General features: G+C 45.5%; 1 protein-coding gene across 4 annotated transcripts in view; it reads right to left on the bottom strand.

The window, feature by feature from the left end:
• The window catches only part of SGCD (sarcoglycan delta), a 477745-nt gene extending 456536 nt beyond the window's left edge, over nucleotides 1–21209 (bottom strand). Inside the window, exon 1 of one of the 4 annotated variants that reach the window (XM_045026061.1) lies at nucleotides 21125–21209. The gene's annotated coding sequence lies outside the window, so the exon portion shown is untranslated. Of the gene's footprint in view, nucleotides 1–19445; nucleotides 19556–20493; nucleotides 20748–21124 lie in introns of those variants that run through there. The other 3 variants (XM_045026053.1, XM_045026056.1, XM_045026067.1) reach the window with 3 other exon arrangements.
• Between the last annotated feature and the right edge of the window lie 700 nt (nucleotides 21210–21909).

Below are 21909 nucleotides of genomic sequence, written 5' to 3'. Positions count from 1 at the left end.
GGAACAGGGCCCAGGAACAGACTGTTACGTGGCCATAGGTACCGTTAAAGGGGTACTGAAAAATTGGAAAGCGGTTCAGAAAAGAACTACAGGAATGATTTAAAAAACAGACCTGAACATGAGAGACTAAAGGAACTCAAGTCTATCAAAAAAAATGAATCTGACTATAACTTGATGCTCTAGGAATTATTTTGGGAAAGTTTCTATGGCCTGTGTCAAAGAGAAGGTCAGGCTAATGGCCCCTCCTGGCCCTGGAATTGATGAATCTAGGATGCATGCCTACGCAGAGAGAAGACAGCTGAGACTGGAGGGTTCTAGCAGCCAGATCCAACGGCTGGAAGTCAAAGTCAGAAAAGTTCAAACGGGAAACGAGATGCAAATTTTTTTTAACAGTGAGGAGAATTAACCACTGGAACAGCTTTCCCAGGGATGTGGCAGATTCTCCATCATTTGGAGACTTCAAATCAACACTGGATACCGTTCTAAAATATAACGGGGAAGAGGATTTTCAAAAGCACAAATGGCAGCTGGGCGTCAACTTTTCATTCAAAATCAATGGGAGTTAGGCACCCAACGCCCTTCTGTGGCTTTCAACATCTCCCCCCAGAGTCTAGTACAACAGAAATGTATTGGGCTCAATGAAGGAATTGTTAAGTAAATTCTATGTCCTGTATCATGCAGAAGGCCAGACTAGATCATCATAATTGTCACTTCTGCCCTTAAAATCTATTAATTCAGGTCTCTACAGTCCAAGATTCTCCTCTCATCTCTGCAGCATCTCCTTTGAAAACCTACAATGGAGCAGATAATCAGGATATTCAAATTCTCACAACCAAATATGCAATTTAAGGTGTCACCCATTCATATGATCAGAATTTTTACATCCCTAACTTACAGCAAATATCCTGCCATCTGAAATATAATTGAGAGAGAGACAGAAAGAAAAAGAGGTCCTTGTAATGGACATTCACACAGCAGAGATTATGCCAACAGGGCTGTCTTGAGTACATGGCTGTATTTGAGCCAAAATAAAGAAATGCTTTTAAGAATAATATCAATACAAATCACTTTGATGACACTGTTTCTTGCAAACACAGCTTTCATAACTGCATTTTTCCGTACTTGGCATATTTATCCTTTGAAATAACTCTCCTTATATTGTATGTCTTTTAAAAAAAAAAAAGCCTCCCTGTCTCCCACCCCTCTGTTAATAGAAACCATCTTAAAATATAGCAGTTCTTGAAAAACAGCATTCTAGTGACTGTAAACTCACATATAACTCTCTCTGGACCTTATCTTGTGCAGAGTGTATTGTCACAAAGCAGAAAATGTAGTTTGTCTCGCATTATCTGTAATAAGATAGACAGTCCTTCATTTTAACAAGGTGCCACTGCCAATATCGGCCCTGCTGTGTGAAAAGCCAATGCACTGATTTCTTTATGTATACAAGTGAAATGAAACCCAGTGAGACCCGAGGCAATGGATGATACTTTCCACCAGCTGGCACATGTTGTGTACTCATGCAGCACCTCAGTAAAAATTATAGCAGCAGATTAGATCCTGTGCGCGATGTATCAAGGCATCCACTGACCTACTTTCACAGAACTGCCGACAATTAGTTACTGAAGCCTTACACAGTCACATTTACATGGCAACTGTGAAACACATACGTTCAAATCCATTTGAACCAATTTATTTCAGAGCAATGGGGAGTCCCTACTGTAGCTTCTTCAACAGGGGTGATTAATTGATTGCTTTGTACACACCCAAATCTCTGTTAACAACTCCTGAAGAAGTGGTGGCAGCAGAGGTAGACAAGTGGGAACAACAAAAACAAGGTATCTGCAGTGAAGAGAGAACAGCTTTCTCATGCAAAGAGGTGCCATCACACGGCAGTCAGCTGCTCTCAGTCACTCACCCTTAATTCCAGGGTCACTCTAGCGCAATGCTATTGAAGGTCAAGTTGAGTGGACAAGACTTAGTTGTAATTATGTGGACAAATGAATTTGCAGCAATTATAAATGGGTTCTTTGAATCCCTATAAACTGAGAATGGATCATTCCTCTTTGCTTTTGGTAGCATAATGCAACTGGAAACCTATTAAGACTCCGAACCAAACTACCTGTGGTCATTTTCTCCCTCTTCCACACAATAGCTAATCTGTGATCCACCGAAACAAATTTCTACTCCAGAATCACACTTCAGGTATATTTTTTCATGTGCATCTTTAAATCTCCTCCTTCCATTAAACTGTCTGGCAGCTGTATGGAAGATCATGAACTATAAACATAAGGACAAGCAATTAGCACTACAATCAAATGGAGCAGACAAACATTCATTGGCTCAGGGCATAAAAAAAGCTCATCAATGATTGTGAGTTCATCTGTTCTTTGAAGCTTGATTGAACTTGTTGTGACTTATGATGGCTATCTATTAAATTTTTCCACAAGGCGGTCCTGGAATATTTTTCTATGATCTATCGAGGAATTCCTGCAAGATTCTGGGGTAGGGGATGAGTGCCTATACACGCAAATATGAGTGTGTGTCAGCTCGTTCAAGGATGGAGTTAGGTGTCTCAGTAGGAGACCCAAGCATGGGAGAAGGTGATGATTGCTTGGTATCCTCCTAGAGTAAGTAAAAGGTAGTAGAGGGCATAGGTGTGCGCATGGGGTGTGCCAGGTACACCCTAATGCAGGGATGGACAGACTATGGCCCAGATCCGGCCCCTCAGGGCTCTGGATCTGGCATGCTGGGCCTCCCGGGGGGGGGAGGGGGCAGAGGGCTCCATGTGTTCCTCCAGGCACCGCCCCCTCTGCAGCTCCCATTGGCCAGAAACGGGGAACCGCGCCACGCGGTGTGGGGCCAGGGAGCGCGCTGCTGCCACCCCGAGCTGCTTTAGGTAAGCGGCGCCAGGCTGGAGCACGAACCCCTCCGGGAGCCCGAACCCCAACTCCCTGCCCTGAGACCCTGCCGCACCCCAACTCCCTGTCCTGAGACCCCGCCGCACCCCTCCTGCACCCCAACTCCCTGCCCTGAGCCCCCTGCCTGCACCTCTCACCCCAACCCCCGCCCTGAGACCCCGACGCACCCCAACTCCCTGCCCTGAGCCCCCTGCCACACCCGAACTCCCTGCCCTAAGCTCCCTGCCTGCACTCTGCACCCCAACCCCCTGCCCTGAGTCCCCTCATACACTCCGCACCCCTCCTCTGCCCCAATCCCTTGCCCTGAGCCCGTTCCTGCACATCGCACCCCATCCCGCACCCCACACTCCCTCCTGCACCCCAACCCCCTGTCCCAGCCCTGCATACAATTTCCCCACCCCGATGTGGCCCTCGGCCCAAAAAGTTTGCCCTCCCCTGCCCTAATGTCTCAAAAGCGGCTTTGCGTTTTAATTCAATCGTATGATACGCTCTTTTAGTTTTAAAGTATGGACTGTTGTATTATGCAGTAAGCGCCGAATTGCATAATATAGATGTTGTAGAAATGTATAGAAAGCCCGCGTTCCATCGCAGCATGCGTCCCCACTACTGCGACGCCGCATTACCATTGGTTCCCCCCTTCCCCATCCGACTACTATTCCAGAAAATTCTTTAACCTATATAAGCAACCACGTCAGGTGTGCCCAGCACAGCATCTACAGTGTTTGTAATCTTTGTCACATGTACTCTACTGAAACAGCATAACAAGCCTGTCGCTTTACATTTTAATTCAATCGTATGATACCCCCTTTTAATTTTAAAATATGGATCGGTTCATTGTTAAGATAAGAAAAGGAGCAGACAAACTGAATTATAATGAATGTGCTGATAGTAGTGCAAATACCTTGGACTCCTCGGTTAAGAACTGTGTAAGTAAAGTTTAGTTGTTAATTTAAAAAAAATTAAGTTTAGTTAAGTTTTAGTTTCTTTAGTTAGTTTGACGAATAAAAATAATGTCCTTTATGACTGAGTATTCAATAAATGTTTGCCTTTAAAAAAAAATTCCCTGGGTGCACACCCTGATGAAATGTGCTGCGCACGCCTATGAGGGCATTCAGTGAAGGTGTGCATTAGGTTAAGGACTGAAAATGGAGCTAGCATCCTTTGAGAGAACCTGCAGACCCGACTCTGCTCTAACCCTTGATTGATACCAGCACATAGGTAACTCCACTTAATCATTCAAATCAAGCCCAACATGACATGATTTTGGTGTCTATGTCCAAGAGACAGCAGCAGACAGTTTCCACTTTGAAATTCTATTCCTGTCAAGAGCAGCAACTTCAAAGGCCATGTCACGTTTGTGTCATACTTTGAAGCCCTATTGTCTATGGCCCTAACAACTAGAGTTACAGACATGTTATTCTCCGTGGCACTAAATACACCAAGATGGCGCATGTCTTTGAGATCACAGCTGGTCTGTGAAGGATATCTTGTTTATCTTCTAGCTGCTGCTGTGCAACAGTGGTACAGTAAATATCAGAAACAATAAGGGAATTAGAACAAGGAAACAAAGTGGAAATTATTACCTAATTTTATGATAGGAGACCACTGCCCAGCTGCCTCTATTAAATCATGTGATTTAAAAACTGCTATGCAAGCCTTTTTAATAATATCCCTGAGGTAGAATAAAAATACAGGATTTAGCATTAAAAAAGGAAGCATATCCTTTCATAGCAAATGAATGGCCCTTTTTAATTGAGCACTGTCAGTATGTGCTTGATAGAACAAGACTTTGGATGCAGCACTGATTTACATTGATAGACTTGTGTCACCAGCCTAGGACTTTTCTCCCTCTAAGCAAGGATATGATTCAGTGAGGAATTGTTTTGTGTTGCTATAGCTGAAAGGTTTGATAGGTCTATTAGTCTCACAGTATAAGGTCATGAGGAGTTTATAAACAAAGACGAACCATTACTCAGGGAAGGATGTACAATGAAAACAAAAGGAAGGGCTTGAGAATGCAGGCCTGTTATGAGGTGGTTATTTATAAGTGTCGGGTGATTTTCCTTCACTGCGTTTCATTGCCAGATTTTTTATATATTTCAGATTCTTGCACTGAGAACACAGATAATCTTCTAACATAAAATTTTCAATACAATAGCGTTATGACACCAGGCCACTGACGCAGGCTGGCATCAGAACACTGCAGACCTTGTATTTTGTTGTAGATTAAAGGAGAAATGAACAAAGATGTAGCAAACCAAAGAAAGGTTCCCTTTCTCCCCATCCAGTAAGAATTCTTCCTTTCTGGAACTTTTAAATCCTGGAACACCTACCAACCATCCTCTTTAACCATGGAGATTGTGAGTGCTCCTGCCCAGTTTCATTGCTGAAAATGGAGATAGCCTAGTAAAGGACCTGGCAAGGTACAACTTTTAAAAAGTTTGGAGAAGTATCATCCAGGGTGATTCAGCCTATGTGAGATGGAAATTAGAGTCTAATTATAACAACGTGAAGGACATTTCTCTAATTTCTAGCTGGCATGGAATCAAAGAATACATAATGAAAAATAACCTTTGGTCTTATCAGGGTAACAGAATGGGAAATAGTGCATGAAGTTTCTAATGATGGAATAGGCTAGAACTCCTCTGAAATCACTTCATAGAAGTTGGAAATAGAAAAGTACTACAAGGTCATCTGCTCCAGCTCCCCGTCATAGCAGGATGGTTTTACCATACATTCTGAGGCTGACTTGATGCTGGGGCAGGGGGGAACAGACTATCAAAGAAATGCAGACTCTAGAGGACAAAATGTTGCTCAGGTATGAGACGGGAGTAAAAACGATGAAATCTCGTGTGTGAAAATTTTCACCACTTCATTCCTTACAATTCTCGAGTCTCTAGTGTTTTATTTTTTGCAATATTTTGAGGGCCTCAAACTATGTTTCAGTGAATGGTTCACAAAATCAACAGCTAACTTGAAACACTCCAATTTTAAACTCTCAGAATTTCGTACAGCAGTGCCCTGGGAGCCACCTTAGGCAGTTTTGATCTATAAAGAAAAGACAGGAAGGGTTAAAATGACACAAAGACAAACTTACATTTATCATTCTCTCTCTGTGTCTCTCACAAACACACACAGTTAGGAAGGGACAGAAACTGAGAGGGACACAAGCACTCTCATTCCACCTCCAGACGCTTTATAGATGCATAGATTCCAAGGCCAGTAGGGACCACTGTGATCATTTGGTCTGACCTTTGCATAACATAGGCCAGATCATTTCCTCACAATAATTCCTAGAGCAGATCATCTAGAAAAACCATCCTATCTCGATTTTAAAATGGTCAGTGATGGAGACTCCCTCATTATGGGCAACAGCCCCTCCAATGCAATGGCTAAGCCTGGATAGACAGACAACATGAAGCATCAGAAGCTGCAAGTGAGGACAGCAGTTGGTAGATATTTCCAGTGAGGAGGATACAACACGGGTCCAGATCAGTCTCCCGTCCCTGTAAGAATGCTCTCACATGGATCTCCTGATCCTAGTTGTTCTAAGAGACCCAGACGACAGGAATTCTGATCACTCAATACAAGCACAGGCTCTCCCCCAATCAGAGACTTTATTGTCCTGCACTTGGCAATGCAAGTGGTTCGGGAGTCCAGAGTAGTCACTGAGGGCATCTCCTCCACTGCATTGCCAATAGCAGGTTCCTCTTTTGGCCCTGTTACTGGTCCTACCACTGCAAGCTCCTTTTCCCCTACAATTTTCAGATGGTCTTGCACACTCTGCTGCTGAGGGATGCTAAAGATGTAAAGGTTCAGCAAAAAAACAAAAACAAAATCTGACATTTTTCAGCTGATGAATCTCTTTGGCTTCTGTAAAGGCGTTTTCTTCCCTACAAATGAACTCAAACATAAAGGAAAGACAAATGCCCTTACTGTACTTTCCAATATTGAGAACGATCCTTCTACACAGAACCTCTTAATTCACTAAATCACATAAGAAACGCGATTGTTATTTACAGTGCTTCTACTTGGGATCATTCCTCCAGGTATTTAACTGAACACATATAGCTTCACACCGTAGTCAATTAAAAGGACATTGCCAAGGACACTGGCACTCCCCAAACAGTGGTCTCAGTTTCATATTTGAGCCTGTACTTTATACAAAGCAGATGAAGTTTTTAAAATAGAATATGCATGGCTACCAATAAACTCATGCACATAATCTGTCTTTAATATGTTGTCACTTAGATACCAAAGTAAAAGGCTCCTTAGGAAAAAAGATGGGCTAGACAGAGATGTCAATAGAATAGCCTGTGCATGTACTAGTTTTAGAATTTGATGCATTTCAGTCTCGCAAAATATAGTTTGTACTTTGGGGGAGAGGGGATTATGGGTAAGTAAAATATCATTCAATTTTCACCATCATCTTCCTCACCAATTTAAGAAATAGTGTTAGTTGAGAAATGTACAGGCCAACAGCGTATGCCTGATACTTACATGAACATCTCACCTAAACCAGTGCTTTCCACAAGCCAGCCATTTAGTATCTTGGTCCCCACAAATGCCCTTGTTCAAAAAAGCTAGGCCCAGGGTACTGCACAGAGCCAGCATTTGCCTTCCTGAAGAGCCTAAGCTGGCACCATGAGAGAGCGCTGGTGCTGGATCAAAGGTGCTAGCCAGAGAGACAGAACGGCCTGTGGGTGAGAGCAGAGAGGCAGCAAAGGCTGAAGAGACACAGCCAGTATGCATGTAACCATTAACCAACACCCCACAGGATTCATCCACCCTCCACTCCACACCACCTCATTGCCAGCGTAACTCTGGGGTAACAGGCAGGGGAAACAGAGTCCTTCTTCCAGCCACCAAACACCAACCCCAGAATCCACTCCAGGCTGTTTACTGAGATCGGAGAACCCAATCGATGCAACAGCCAATAATTCTTTCCTCCCACCCCCGTTTTCATTCAATCACTTATATGGACCAAAAAAAAATCAGACAAATACACTGGGGGACAAGAAGAAATCAGTACACCTCTACCCCCATACAACGCGACACGATATAACAACGAATTCAGACATAACGCGGTAAAGCAGCGCTCTGGGGGGGGCGGGACTGTGCACTCCGGTGGATCAAAGCAAGTTCGATAGAACGCGGTTTCACCTACAACACGGTAAGATTTTTTGGCTCCCGAGGACAGTGTTATATCGAGGTAGAGGTGTACATTCATCTAACAACTTCAAGGAACTCTGCACCCATCCACCAGCTTCACACCCCCAAGCTATCGCCTCCATCCCCCAAACACACCCCCAAGCAACTACACCCCCAGCCTGTCATCCCCTCCCAGAACTGCACCCCCAGCTGGGAGAATTAATTGCAGGGAAGGTTTTTGGCCCCCAAAGGATAAAAAAAACCTACACTTGTTAAAGAGCGACATTTGACTGGTATTACTCTCACCACTAATAGACATTTGTATTGTTGTACGCCTTGCACAAGGGGACCCTACTCCACAACTGGGATCTCTAGGGACTATCACAATAGAAAGAAAGATTATTTGTCTGTCTATTTTACCATTAGCAAGAGAATACAAAGACAATGACAACTTCGTGAAATTAAGAACTTAAGATGGGGCTAGCGTCATGGCAAGTCAAAAGCTTCTTTAAGAGATGATCACACATGATTCTCTCTCACAGTATGACCCAGGAAGACCAATAACATATTTCAGCCTCTGAGAAAGGACCTTCTGGAGGAATTCGTCCTTTTAGCCTAAAAAAAAAAAAAACTCAACAGACTTCATACCTGCTTTATTGCTCTCTGGTCATGAGACCCAAACACACAGCCTTCTTTTGCTTAGTTCTTACTCAGACAACAAGAGGTAAATCCTTAGTATATACTGGACTCAAGAATAAGTACAGTGATGGGTTTTGATTAAGGTATTCTGTTGTTTCCAACTCAAACAACTAACAGCCTGTAATGTTCTCCACATGTTTACCTTAGAATATTTAATACAAAATGGATTTTCTTTTTAAATCTCTTATCAGAAGTAAGAGCATTACAATGAAACAAGGAAGTGTAATTGGTAATAATGCTTAAAACCACTCATCTCTAAACTCTGCTAACTTCCACAAAAGGCCTTCCGAAAATGTATCCATCTAAGATGACATCATTACCTTCGTTTTCAATAGTTTTACTGTGGATGCACACATTTTTTTCCCCCCGAAAAGACTTGGAAAGCTTGTTATCTGTAACACTAAATGAAAGACTAAACCTCAAAGTGATTTTTCTATGTGTGAAATTAAAGCGTGTAACAGCATGCTGGGCTCCATTCTACCCAAGTGATCTGGGCTACGATTCTCATTAATAAAAAACAGACCCATTTTGGCAGATGAATCTGGAAGCTGTCCTTGCTCAGCAGTCAAAAAGCTCTCTCAGTGAAGATTTAAACAAAACAAAAAAAAATATCAAATGACAAATTTGTTTCTTAGACAACCAAGCCAATGCAGAAAAGTCTTGTATTCACACTTTCAGAAACGATCATCTCTTAGTAGTTAATGACTCCAGGCCTGATTCTGCTCCAACATTTCCACTGACATCAATCACAGCAGAATCACTATTGGCTGGTTCAAATCCAGCTCCTGAATACCTGATTCAAGTCTCCTACATCCTCTATTTCTGGCAACATATAAAATAATAGACTAAAACAATCAATTTATCATCAAAGCATCACACTGCTGTTTGATCATCCTCCCCCCACCACATTAATCACATTTTTGTTTCATGCAAGGCAAAGCTGCAGTAACATACCCTATTAAACAGGAACAGAGGGCAAAGAGTAGATTTCCTATGCCTGCCTCAAAATGGCAATATCGCTAATGATTTCATACAAAATGCTAGCGTAGGCTCTCTGCAAATGAAATTGAACAGTCGTCAAGCTATTCAGGACCATTTTGCAATCAGAATATCAAGCCATACTATGCAAGATCAGCAACCCATGTGCGGTCTTAATGACATGTGGTGGAAAGTACAGTCCAGGTAAACATCATATTAGTCTGATGCTTCAGAATCTAGTTTTTGGGAAACAAAATATAAGCAGCAATGTAGTTTAGATGCTACGGTTCTAGGAAACTGGATGATACTGGATAACTAAAATCATGGTTAAATTTGTACATGGTCCTAAGAAGAGTGAAATTCACCCTTGAGAGCACAAGATCTATCTTCCACTTACATTCCCCTTAAACCCAGAAAATAGATCTGAAGAGGTGTATAGACATGCATGCTAACCTTTTGTACCAGGAGCCTCTTTCTTAGCATGTACAAACCATGTCACAGGTGAGTCAATTCAAAGACTAGAAAAACTGAAAATCTCTGTTCCACATTATTTTCAAAAATCAAGTCATGCCTTCCATACCCAGCTATACCCATTGCCGATGATTTGTCAGATACACCTGGAATAGTCTCAGATGCAGACAGAGCTTCGGTCAGCGAGGCCATTCTTTAGATCTTACATTTGTAGCAGACCACACTGAATCTTAAAAGCTGGAATAAAAATCCTGGGCTGTTGCTATGCACAGGTTTGATAGACTTCAAAAAGTTATTGGAGTGGGACAAACCATGTGAAATGCTTTTATCAGGAAGTGAGGCAAGCAGCGGTCCAGTGGCTCAAAAAAAAAAAAAACTCATTTAATTAGCTCTTTGCCGAGTGTCAGCGAGGCTGTAGGAAACGTCCAGTGGTGGTTCCTCATTTGTGATCCAAATAGCTATAGCTCCATTCCTGCCTGAAACAGCTCATTATCCAGCAGAGATGAACCCTCCTCAGGAGAGAGGTGTTTCTGCTGCCGTTAATAGCATTGGTTCAATACAATAGCTCCCACTGCCTGCTTCTAGCAGAGTATATCTGATATGTGAATGTGATATAGGAAGCTTGTGCACTGGGATAGAGCTGGCACATCCAGGCCAGAAGCGGTGATATAGATTGGTTTCTAACAATGCAACAGAACTAGTTTTATCTGCAGACAGGAGTCAATCCTAAGAACAAATCCCAGTCTTTGGACAGTGGAAAACAGGAGGAGACAGGAATTGTGTCTATGGCCTGAATTAGTATTTATGAAGGCTCTAGGGAACGATACCCACTGCTGAACAATCCTTGCCACGGTGGCAACTTTTAGCCCTGGCTCCCAGACACTTCCAGAGAGCACACTGTTTGCGCTGAGATCGGAAGGCACTAGATTGTACCAAGCTGGCAAGTTTCTCCTAAAGAAGAGGCCCCAATAGGGTTTTAGTCACCTCACCATCATTCTTTGCAATTTCTCCCATCAAACGCTAAAGGAAACTTTCATTTATTTATAAAATATTACACTATCCATCCACAACCTTTGATCAAAGAGCGGTGAGCATTTTGCCCCGGCCCCATCTAAAAATGATCATCACCACTCTCTGACATCTCCTCGTGGATTTTTAGCAATGAGCTCAACTGCTAAAATAGAGGAGGGAAGGATGCTGAGCTTCCTGCAGTTGGAGGAGGTTTCTGGGGGTGGGTCTGACACACAGGGACATCCCTACCCATACACAAAGTACGCAGCTGTGTAGGGCACCAGGGAATTTGGAGCACCACATTTCCTGGTGCCCTGCGCAGCTGTGTGCTTCTCCAACCCCTGTTCCACCTCTTTCCCATGGCCTCTACCCCTGCTCTGTCCAAGCCCCGCCTCCACTCCACCCATTCCCCAAGTCCCCGCCCCTGTTCTGCCCTGACCCCGCCTCTTCCCGCCCCTGCTCTGCCCCCACTCCCCTGAGGACTGCTGCAGGGGTCGAGCCTGCATTCACCACGTGGTAAGTGGAGCAACCCGGCCCCAGCCTGCTCCACTCCCCTGGTTCCAAGTCATGCCACCAGCGAGTGTTGGGGGGGCGGTTCCCCCCTCCCTCCAGCCCTCTCCCCACAGAGGCCTAGGGCCAGCTCCCCCACATGGAGGCTGGGGGCCTGCATAGGGCACCAAAATGGCTAGGGACAGCCCTGCTGACACAGCCACAGCCACTCCTTGCAGGGGAAAAGGAAGTTTGGTCCTCTCCTGCCTCCAGCCCAGCTGGGACTAGCAGCTGAGCCCGGCTCACGGTAGGGTGTCCCCAGCCCCACGGTGATTTACCTCTCCACCGGCTGCTCTGTGTGCCTGAAATGATGTACCTGCACTGCTAGGGAGTGGTGTGTGACTGCTCTTGCAGCTTCCCTTTGCTTCCATCAGAAAGTCATTTTTCTGTGGGGAAGCAAAGAAATCTGTGGGGGACATGAATTCTGCACACATGCAGTGGTGCAGAATTCCCCCAGGAGTAGTATTATCTACACCATGCCTGACAGGTGTTTGTGTAACCTGTTCTGCAAAACCTCCAATGACAGAGATTCTACAACCTGTGTTTTTTCCTGTATTTCTGCATCCAGTGCTATGGAGGAGCTAAGTATAGCTCAATGCACATACATAAATTTTACTCTTGTAATCAAGTACTTTGTCCACTTCCATAATTAAAAAAAAATTAAGGGACTCTTCAAAACATTCAAGGCCAGATCTTCACGTGGTGTGAACTGGCAGATCCACTGAGCTCAAACGAACTATAGTGATTTTTGCCAGCTAAGGATATGGTCTATAGTGCAATAATGCAGGCTGCTCATTTTTTGTATTTCAAGTAATTCAGTTCATAATCTTAAAAAAAAAAAAAAAAAAAAGGACAGATTATTCCATGTGTGTGCAATGAAGCTTCAGTCACAAAAGGCAGAATCCTGCAGCTCTTAGTCACTCCGTCCTCTGTTGGCTCCTGTGGGAAATTTGCAGAAGTATAACACCCCGGCTTTGGCCCAGGCTTTTTAGTTTCAACTCTCTGCACTGCCAGCCCAGTAGCCCATCAGCCTGCACAGTGAGGCAGTGCACTTTGATCAGGACGTGAAATAAAGGAGAACGGCTTTAGGGATTAGCTTTAGAAACAGAAACAATCCAACCCATAAAGGTCGCCTTGGTGTCCCCTTACCATGATGCTAATCTGGGTGACATGGACCTTGCTACTGGAGCTCTTTAGTGCCCAGCCATGTGTACTGAGCAATCCACTCTCCCTCATCTGAGCGATACGAGGAGTAATGCAGCTTCCGCAAAGCAGGTGGGCATAGAGTTACCTTGCCTGGACCACCACGAGGGATCCCTACTACCTAGGCTGCCACCAGAAAAGGCCTGATCTTATCTAAGGCTTTATCTACCCAGTCGTTTTGCCCTGATTCCAGCTAGCAGCAGCAGCCAATCACTAGGTTAGCTGCACTAGTGCAAACAGCAGCTTAACCTGTCTCCAGTAAGCGTATGTGCCAGAACAACTACCCCGGCTGCTGGTCAATAGGAACCGTAATCAAGGCAAATCCCCAGCATACACAGGACCACAGCACAGTGTTAACAGTACAATTAAAAAAACACTGACGGTTATATTTTAAAAAGAGTAACCACAATGCACTGTGTTGATGATGTGTCCTCCATAAATGGACTGGCAAAACAGCGCATTGTAATTTCACATCCGAAAGTTTATCCTAGACTGACAATACCAGGTGTTAAGAACTCATCGCTGCTCCCATTTTCAGTACTGGTGTAAACATTTAGACTGACCAATCTGACACACCCCTTCGCCTCCAGGAGCAGAGAGAGAGCCACCAACATGAATGCAATGCATCAAAGATGCACATTTCAAAACCTTTGCATTGTTAGCGGAACTGACACGGCTTATTGTTAGTGCTCAGCTGATGATCCATGCCCTAGTGCTTTGAGGTTGCATCAAAGGGAAGCATCAAAGCGTACAAAATTTAGATACACTTCCACCGTCTCTAAGCTTCCTTGAAACACCATCACATAGCCCGGAGGAGGTGTGTCTGAAAAGGCAGCTCAGTAATACAGAAGCAATCTTTTTCATCTTCTCATCAAATATTCTAAAAAGCCACCACATAACTCTGCTTTATAAATGTGCTGGAATTCCTGAGCTCTACGAGATCTCGCCGTGACAGATCTTGCAGTTGCATGCAATGTCTTTGGGGACCATGCTGTATTGAATCTATGAATGGTTTACATAGGATTGTGTTCTACTCCATGGGGGAGGGTTACTACAGCCCCTGGAGGAATGAAAAAACTGTGGGTGGTGATTAAGGAGAATCACTGAGACTAAACAACTCTAGAGAGGTGCTGCCCCCAGAATGATTCGGGTAGACTGGTTCCAGCTGGGTTTTCCGGAGACGAGGAGAGGATGAAGTTGAACTGACTCATGGTCTGCTTTTGGATCCAGCAGACAGGACCTTCTGCCCAAGGTGAGGCCCCAGCCCTAGCCTAAAGGAGGGAATGATTTTGATTAACTAGTGCCCCATAAGACTGATGGGTGACCTCTGGTAAGGAACTTGTGTGTAGGAACTTCTATTGTTTTTATATGTTTTATGGGTAATGCTTTTGCCTTAAGAATCAATGTGCTTGCTTAGAAAGAGCTATGTGGTAACTTGGAACAGCTGGCAGTATACTGTTCGTAGCCCTTGGAGAGGACGCAAAGGCACTGGCCTTTAGGCAGACTGGCTTGCAGGGGATATATCATAGTGTAAGGCATAGAGCTGTGTAGCCTTAAAACCCCTAGGTCAGAAGGGAGTGGGACAAGGGTCCCTACCCAGAAACAGGTGACAGCAGGGACCTGAGACCTGACTGGGAACTTCTGTAGTGGACCACAGAAGGGAGGATACAGGTGCAGTAACTCCAGCTGTGATACTTGCAGCATGAGATTCACAAACATTGACATACATACAGGAAACTTGCAACGTTCACGCATGATTTGCTGATTAGACAGGAGTGTGTCAGAAACCAAGAGAGAAAAAGTCAAGACTGACACCAGAACTGTGATTTTAAGCCTGATCCAGTTTAGTCAATTGAATTATTTCAACTGATTATACTAGGGGCTGGCGAAGGCCCACCAAGGTTTCATAGCTTAAGATCTGCCAGAGCTAGAAACAAAGGCCAAATTCTTTGCTGGTGTAAACTGGTGCAGCCCCATTGCGTAGCATTGCACCAGTTTATACTAAGCAGAAACTTTTGCCCAAATACTTCCTCCTATTTGGAAGCTGAGATTCACACTGGTTCCTAAAACATCAGGCCATTATTAGTGCCTGGGATTTATTATCCTGGGATTTATTATCATGCATTAGTCCCAGATTGAGCAAATCACGAACTTTAGATCAGAATAATGTTAAATGCCTGATAAAGTGTCATAGTGTTAAAATGTATAGTCCTGTCTAAAAAACCCTGAAAAATATCGAACTTAAAATAGCCTTTACTGCATAAACATTTACCATTAAATTTTCAAACAAGCGCAGACATTTTCAGAACCACCTATCCCATCAGAATCAGTGACAGGGAGACAGGTTATTAGCTGCATATAGTTTTGAAAAGCTATGGGGTTAAATGCCAAAAGTTGCTGTATATTCATTCTGAATACAAATATTCAACCCCTTTCAATTACCTTGTAAATCAAAGTTTGTCAAACAATGCCTAGAGTAATATGGTGTCAGGGCCTTCTAGTGAAGCATCAGTATAGCTTGTCAATTACTGTTTTGCCAATCACACATTTAAGCATTTCTTAATGCTTAACTAGGGCCTACTTGGACTTCTTGCTCTTTCAGGTTCTAGTTGCTCATGGTCCACAATGTAAGAGGACTGAAACAGAAACGCACTTCCTCTGGCAGTCAAAGAAAAATTAATGCGGATGGTGATGATAACACAAGCTTTTAGGCAAAGATAGTTCCCATTCCAAGTGTATCTACTGGATTTAAAGAAATCAGATGAAGGAGCCCGAACTTCCCACACATGAAATAAAGTACTCCTGGGGAAATTCTGCACCCCTGTCCATGCGCAGAATTCATGTCCCCACACATATTTCTTTGCTTCCCCACAGAAAATGACAAGGAAGCAAAGGGAAGCCACGGGGAGGGAGGGGGAGCTGGGGACGCCCATGGGTGTTGTTTGCAGGGAGCACTGCCCCCAAAACAGAGTCAAGGTATAGGGACCACACAGGATCACTTACTACTGCCTTCTCCCCAACGCATTTCTGTGAGCACAGAGCTGCCCAGCTGAAGGAGGATGCTGCTCAATTCGCTGAGTCTGCAGCTGGACACCGCCTCCTGGATCCTAGCACCGGACATCCTACCCTCCTGTGTCCTGAGAGTCATCCTGTTTTCTGTACTACAGTGAATGCCCGTGGTGGGGCAGGGCAAGAGGGGGCAGAGGAAATGGGGGGGGCGTGGAAGATGCAGTGGGACAGAGCGGGGGGGGAATATAGGAGTGAGGGGAGAGGGATAGGGGCAAGGGACAGTGGGGAAAAAGGATGGAGCAGTGGGGAAGGGGATGGGATGGGAAAAAGAAGGGGCTTGGGGAATTGGGAGCCTGGCATACAGCATCCACATGGAAGCAGCAGCTGGAGCTCCCCCATTAAGCAGGCCCATTGAACCCCAACCATGATGAGCCCCACCCCAACGAGCCCCTGGAACCCAGACCCCCACCCCCCCAAACCCCAACCAGCTACACCTGAACCCTCAGGCCAAACTCCGTACACCTAAATCCCCCTGCTGAGCCCCAACCACCTTCACCTGGGCCCCCCCTGCAGAGTTCAATTGCCCCTGCACTCGGAATTCCCCAACAAGCCCCTGTATTTATTGACAAAATTTGCAGAATTTTAAAATATTGCACACAGAATTTTAATTTCTTTGGCACAGAATTCCCTCAGGAGTAATAAAGGCAGGAGATGGCTTGTAAAGTAATCTTCCCCTAAAAAGCTTCAATGCCAGATATGTGCCCCAGAGGTTTTATCAATGCACATTAGTCCCTAATATACTTCTTCCAAAGTCATCAGAACAGTTCAGTGAAATATCAGTTCCTTCTCAGATAAGCCCAGCACAGAGTTACCATTTACCGGTAGCAAAGTAGCAAAAGAATGCATTACGATTTCAAAGAAGAATGACAAGACAGACAATAACAAAAGAACCGTATAAAGCATATAACAATCTTTCAGTTAAGGAAGTGTTATACTGATTTTTAAGGGCAATTATAACTAAATAAAAAATAGTCTAATTGGGTTTTGTTGATGCACAGAAAATATTTGGAGATGTATTAGCTCACAAGAAAGAGAGGACAAGGTCCCATCACATACTATAGATATATAAAGGCATCTCCATATACAGAACCTTCCTCTTTCTGAGGGTCAGGCACAACTCATCTGCACCACTGCATACAATATGCTCTTTATCTCTCTCCATCAAGCACCTTTTAATGCACCCCCTTTATAACGCATGTGTACTGTATCAACGTACATCATGGTCACTCCAGCACTATGGGTATGTTATAAGGGAAAGCAAACATCGTATAACTGTAAACATCTGAACTGGAGATACTGGTTGCCTGAAGTTTGCAGGATTTCTTTCTTGCTCTATTCTGAGGTATTGAGATTTTCTAAATCACCCAGGGAACTTACACGCTTGCATCCCTGTAGCAGAGCAGACTCACTCCTCTCTCCCCAGGAGCCCCACAAAAGGCTGGGAGACCTCCCGCAATTTGTTTAGTGTTCTTTTCCACTGCCTTTATACACTATGTAGCCTCACCCCAGCAGTAACATGAAGCCCTCAGCTCCTAAAGCAAGGAAGGGAGCACGCTCACGCGCTCTCTCTCTCTCTCTCCTCTGGCTCTAAGAGCCAACTTCCCTCTCACTCCTTTGCGCTGCCTTCCTGTGTCCTTTGTACCATTTGGGCTAATGAGTTAATTAGCTTTTTAACTCTCTCCATCCCATCCCAATCTATCAAATGGGCACAATTCTCATAGTCAGGTGTGCTGCAGGGCAACCATTTGGAGTTGCAGTGATCAGATTACTGGTTCAGGTGCAGTTCCTCACCACTGTCATACTTCCCTTGAAAGCCAGGGAACCTTTTTTATCAGCTCTCTACATGGTTTGTAACACTGAGTGTTTGTTGGCAAAACAAGAAAATTGTCATGGTAACTTTTTTCCCCCAAAAAACAATTTATTTATTTTTTGCAAAGAAAGTCTTTGCAGATAACAGAGAAATCTAATAACAGTTGCAAATGGAATACATTCATACTATGCAATCCATGATTTTTAAGACCGAACAGTAAAAATTACCGGAAGCTACAAATAGCAAGTGTGAATAAAGTCAAACTCTTCTTTATATTCCACTGTGAGAATTTTTAAGAACTTAAGACAAAGCCCATTTTCCAATGGCAAACAGAATATTGTAACATCTGTATCTGCTCTAATTAGAGAGTTTAGAAATGAAGCTGTTTTTATAATGTATTTCTGACAGATGAGTCTCCTTTACTACACCCAATCTTGACTGAGCCAAAATGACACCTCTTATGTCTCTCAAGTCAACCTCATTTTGCCTCTACTAACACTCAAAATAAAAGCTCTTTCTAAGCAAGGCGGCTAGAAATATGGGACCAGATACTCATTTGGTGTAAAGCAGGGTAGCTCCATTGAAGTTAATTGAGCTATACCAGTTTACACCAACGGACTATACAGGGTCCTTTACAGAACATGCCCCTGTAGTGCAGGTCATGTGAGCAGATTTCTGTGCTTACCTGTATGATGTCACAGAACAAGCATGCCTGCTAGCATGCATATCTAGTTCAGAAAGCTATTTGTGGCTGACCTACGCTGCCCAAATACGGCTCAGAAGTGCTCGTTTTTCTTTTCAATGAGACATCACGTAGGTGCTGATTTAGTGCATCATTTATCAACCTTGCCCAATACTAAGCAATTAATTTTGATTTAATCTGGACAACTGAATTTGAACCACCCCCGCCCCCAAAATCTCAGATACCATCATGTGAATGGGTGTGTTTTCAACAGCTGACTTAATAGAAGACAACTGACTCAAGGGAGTTAGGGGCTGCATAACCACATGATTATAGTATTTGAGCTTTTTTACCTTTTAGATCTTGAATTTACAAATGAAATTAGAATAAAGGCACTTCAATAGTCATTCTTACTGCTACAGATTCAAGAGTATCTGCTAGAATAGCAGTTGCACTTTCAGAAAAGTCAGCAAAAAATTATTAAGTGTCATAATGCAACCAACAAGCTCCTGAAATTCTGTGGTTCATGATTCAAAGTCCATTATTCTCCCTACATTTTTGCAATACGAGGAAAAAACACACATTACATTTATAAGACAGCAATCTGCAAGCTTCTATTGTTCCATCTAAATGGCATCTCAGCAGCTCTGAAGTTCATGTCATCCTTGCAAAAACAATTAAAGTGATTCAACGGGGAGTTTGCTGGTTCGCGTCACACCATCAGGACAATGACATCTGGACAGCACACAGCCTAGAATAAGTCAATTGGAAGGGAAAGCATATGTCTCCTTGTCCAGTCAAGATAATACATAAAAGCAGTGGCAGGTGTCAATCAGGAACCCTTTCCCCCCCCTTGCACTCCCACCGAGGAATACAGACTGATCAGTTGCCAACACACCACCTGTTGGTCACTGCCAAGCCAACCAGAACCATTGCTTCATCCTTCCGAAAGCTGTGCAGGGGCTGGAATAACCAGAGCCATGCGTCCCTTGCTGTGTGTCAAGGTACAAGAGTTTTCCCATTGGGAGTGACTTCAGCCCCACCCCTGACTCATTTCACCTGCTGCTCCTCCACTGCCAACTCTCTCTCTGACTGACACTCACACACACACTTTTAATATTCAGCCGGCATGACCTGCCTCTAATGAGTTCCACTCTGCAGTCTACTTCTCTCCTGCACTGTTTCCACTGATCACTAGCAAAGTACACCCTATGCTCCAGTGTCTCCAGCCTTTCCAGACTACCCTCCCCCTTTCAGGAGTCTGATTTGTCTTGTGTACCCCCAAGATTCACCTCATTTAAAACACGACTTGCTTACAAAACCAGACCTAAACATACAAGTGTCACAGCCGCACTAGTAGCGAACAATTGCTGACTTTCTCCTCTGTACCACATCATTATAAAATGAATCAATATTTGTATTTACACTTCGGTATACAGCATATAGATCAGGAGAAACAAGTCATTTGTCTAGGAAATTTTACTTTGCCCTGCCTCGGCTGGTGCTTTTTGTGGAGCCGGTTGTAGAAGCAGGCAGACAGCGGGCTGAGTGGCTGTCCCCGCTGGAAGGTCCCTGGGGGTACGTGTACCCCTGCTCGGGCCCTGGTATGGCACAGACCCACCTGTGCTCCTCCCACGGGCTTGCCAAGGGAAGCCTGCGGCGCTGGGTGCCTGGCAATGCCGCCCGGGGCCGCTACCCCGGGACAGCCAGGCTGGGATTTGCGGGGGGGAGGAGGCGGCTCTGATGCCGAGCCCACCCTCGGACAGCGCCTTGCCCGCTAGCCTCCCTGCTAGCAGCACCCCCGGGCGCGGCGCCTCCCCCCGGGAGCTGCCCGCGGCTGCAAAGCTAACACCGGGCGGGCAAAAACTTCCCGAAGTGCCCGAGCCCCCGCGGCGGCGGGGAAGGGAAGCGGGGAGGCGCCCGCCCAGCGGGCTCGGCGCGGTACTCACCCCGGGGGCCGGCCCCGCTCGGCGGGCAGCCCAGGCTCACGAGCTCCGGCCGGCGACCGCCGCTAAGTCCATGGGGCAGGAGCGAGAGAGACGTAGCCAGCCCCGTTCGGAGATGGTGCCTGGGGCAGCATGGGCGGGGGCGGGGGGTCCTCCCGGTGCCCCGGCCGCGAGCAGGGGCAGGTGCCTAGCACCCGAGCATCCTTCCCGGAGCCTCCGTGCAGCCGGCGCCTACATGCATTCAGGCCGGGGGGGAGCGGGGCTTTGCCCGGCAGGCGCGCCCGCTCTGGGGTCCCCCTCCTCCCGCTGCCGCCTTGCCGGGCTCCCGGCACACACTGGGAGCGAAGGCGCTAGGCTGGCTGCAAACAGCAGCAGCGCCCACGTGCCGGCTCCTGCTGCGCGCGTGTGTGTGTGTGTTTGTGCGCGCGCGAGACAGCTGGGCTGGCCGGGGGGGGGCGCCAGGATTCCCCCCCCCTGCAGCTCCAGGAATCCTGGGTGGCAAAGAGCCCTGCAAATCTTGCAAGCTGAGGGGAGGGTGGAGCCGCTGGCGCTGCCGCCGCCGCTTCACCCTGCAGGAGCCAGTAGCTGCTGCCGCTGCCTGCAGCGAAAGGGGCTCCGTGTATTCCCCACCCACCCCCAAGGGTGGCGGGAGGGACCAGCCTTCCGCGGAGGCGAGTTGGGCTCCCTGACTCAGTTGCTTGTTCTGTTCACATCGCGCCCTGGGAGGTGCATTTAAATGACAGAGGCTCCGGCTGGGGATCAGGCTGCCAGCTAAAGGATGGAGGCTGTAAAAGGGGGCTGGTTCTCCCTTGCGAATCGAGAACAGGGGGTAGTGTGAACACCCCTGCTAGGAACCCCCCGGGGTTTCCCTATGGGTCAAGCCTCGACTGTCCCTCCTAGGCAGAGGCACTCGAGAGGGAGGTCACAAGAGACTGGGGCCCTGGGCTGAGGTTCTGGAGACTTGTTCTCAGCTCAGCCAGAGACTTCCTGTGTCATGCTGGGAAATTTACCTAATCTAGCCTGTTCCTCTGCCCCCTTCCTGGAAAATGGGGGTAAGATTTGCCGGAAATGTTGGGGAGATAAAATCCATTAGCAGTTAAGAGGCACTCAGTCTCGGCTACTACACTGCTAGCCATGTAAGTAGGGGGATAAATAGCAAAGCTGACAACATTGGCCTTTAAATTTTAATGGGGGGAGGGATGTAGGTGGAAACACTGATTTCCACCTAAAGAAAAGTCAGCAATTTTCCACTAGATGCAAACATCTTGTTTTCTACTAGCTAAAAGTTGGTGCATTTCCTAAGGCAATAGAAAGTGTGTATTACTTTAGCTCCAAACATTTAAATACGGTGCAAAACACACCAAAGAATTATTTGCCAAGAGATTTTAATCTTATATCCACAGTCAAAGTGTAAACTCT

This window comes from Mauremys mutica, chromosome 8 (genome assembly GCF_020497125.1).
Source record: "Mauremys mutica isolate MM-2020 ecotype Southern chromosome 8, ASM2049712v1, whole genome shotgun sequence".
Lineage (NCBI taxonomy): Eukaryota > Metazoa > Chordata > Testudines > Geoemydidae > Mauremys > Mauremys mutica.
This window is presented reverse-complemented; position numbering and strand designations above follow the sequence as displayed.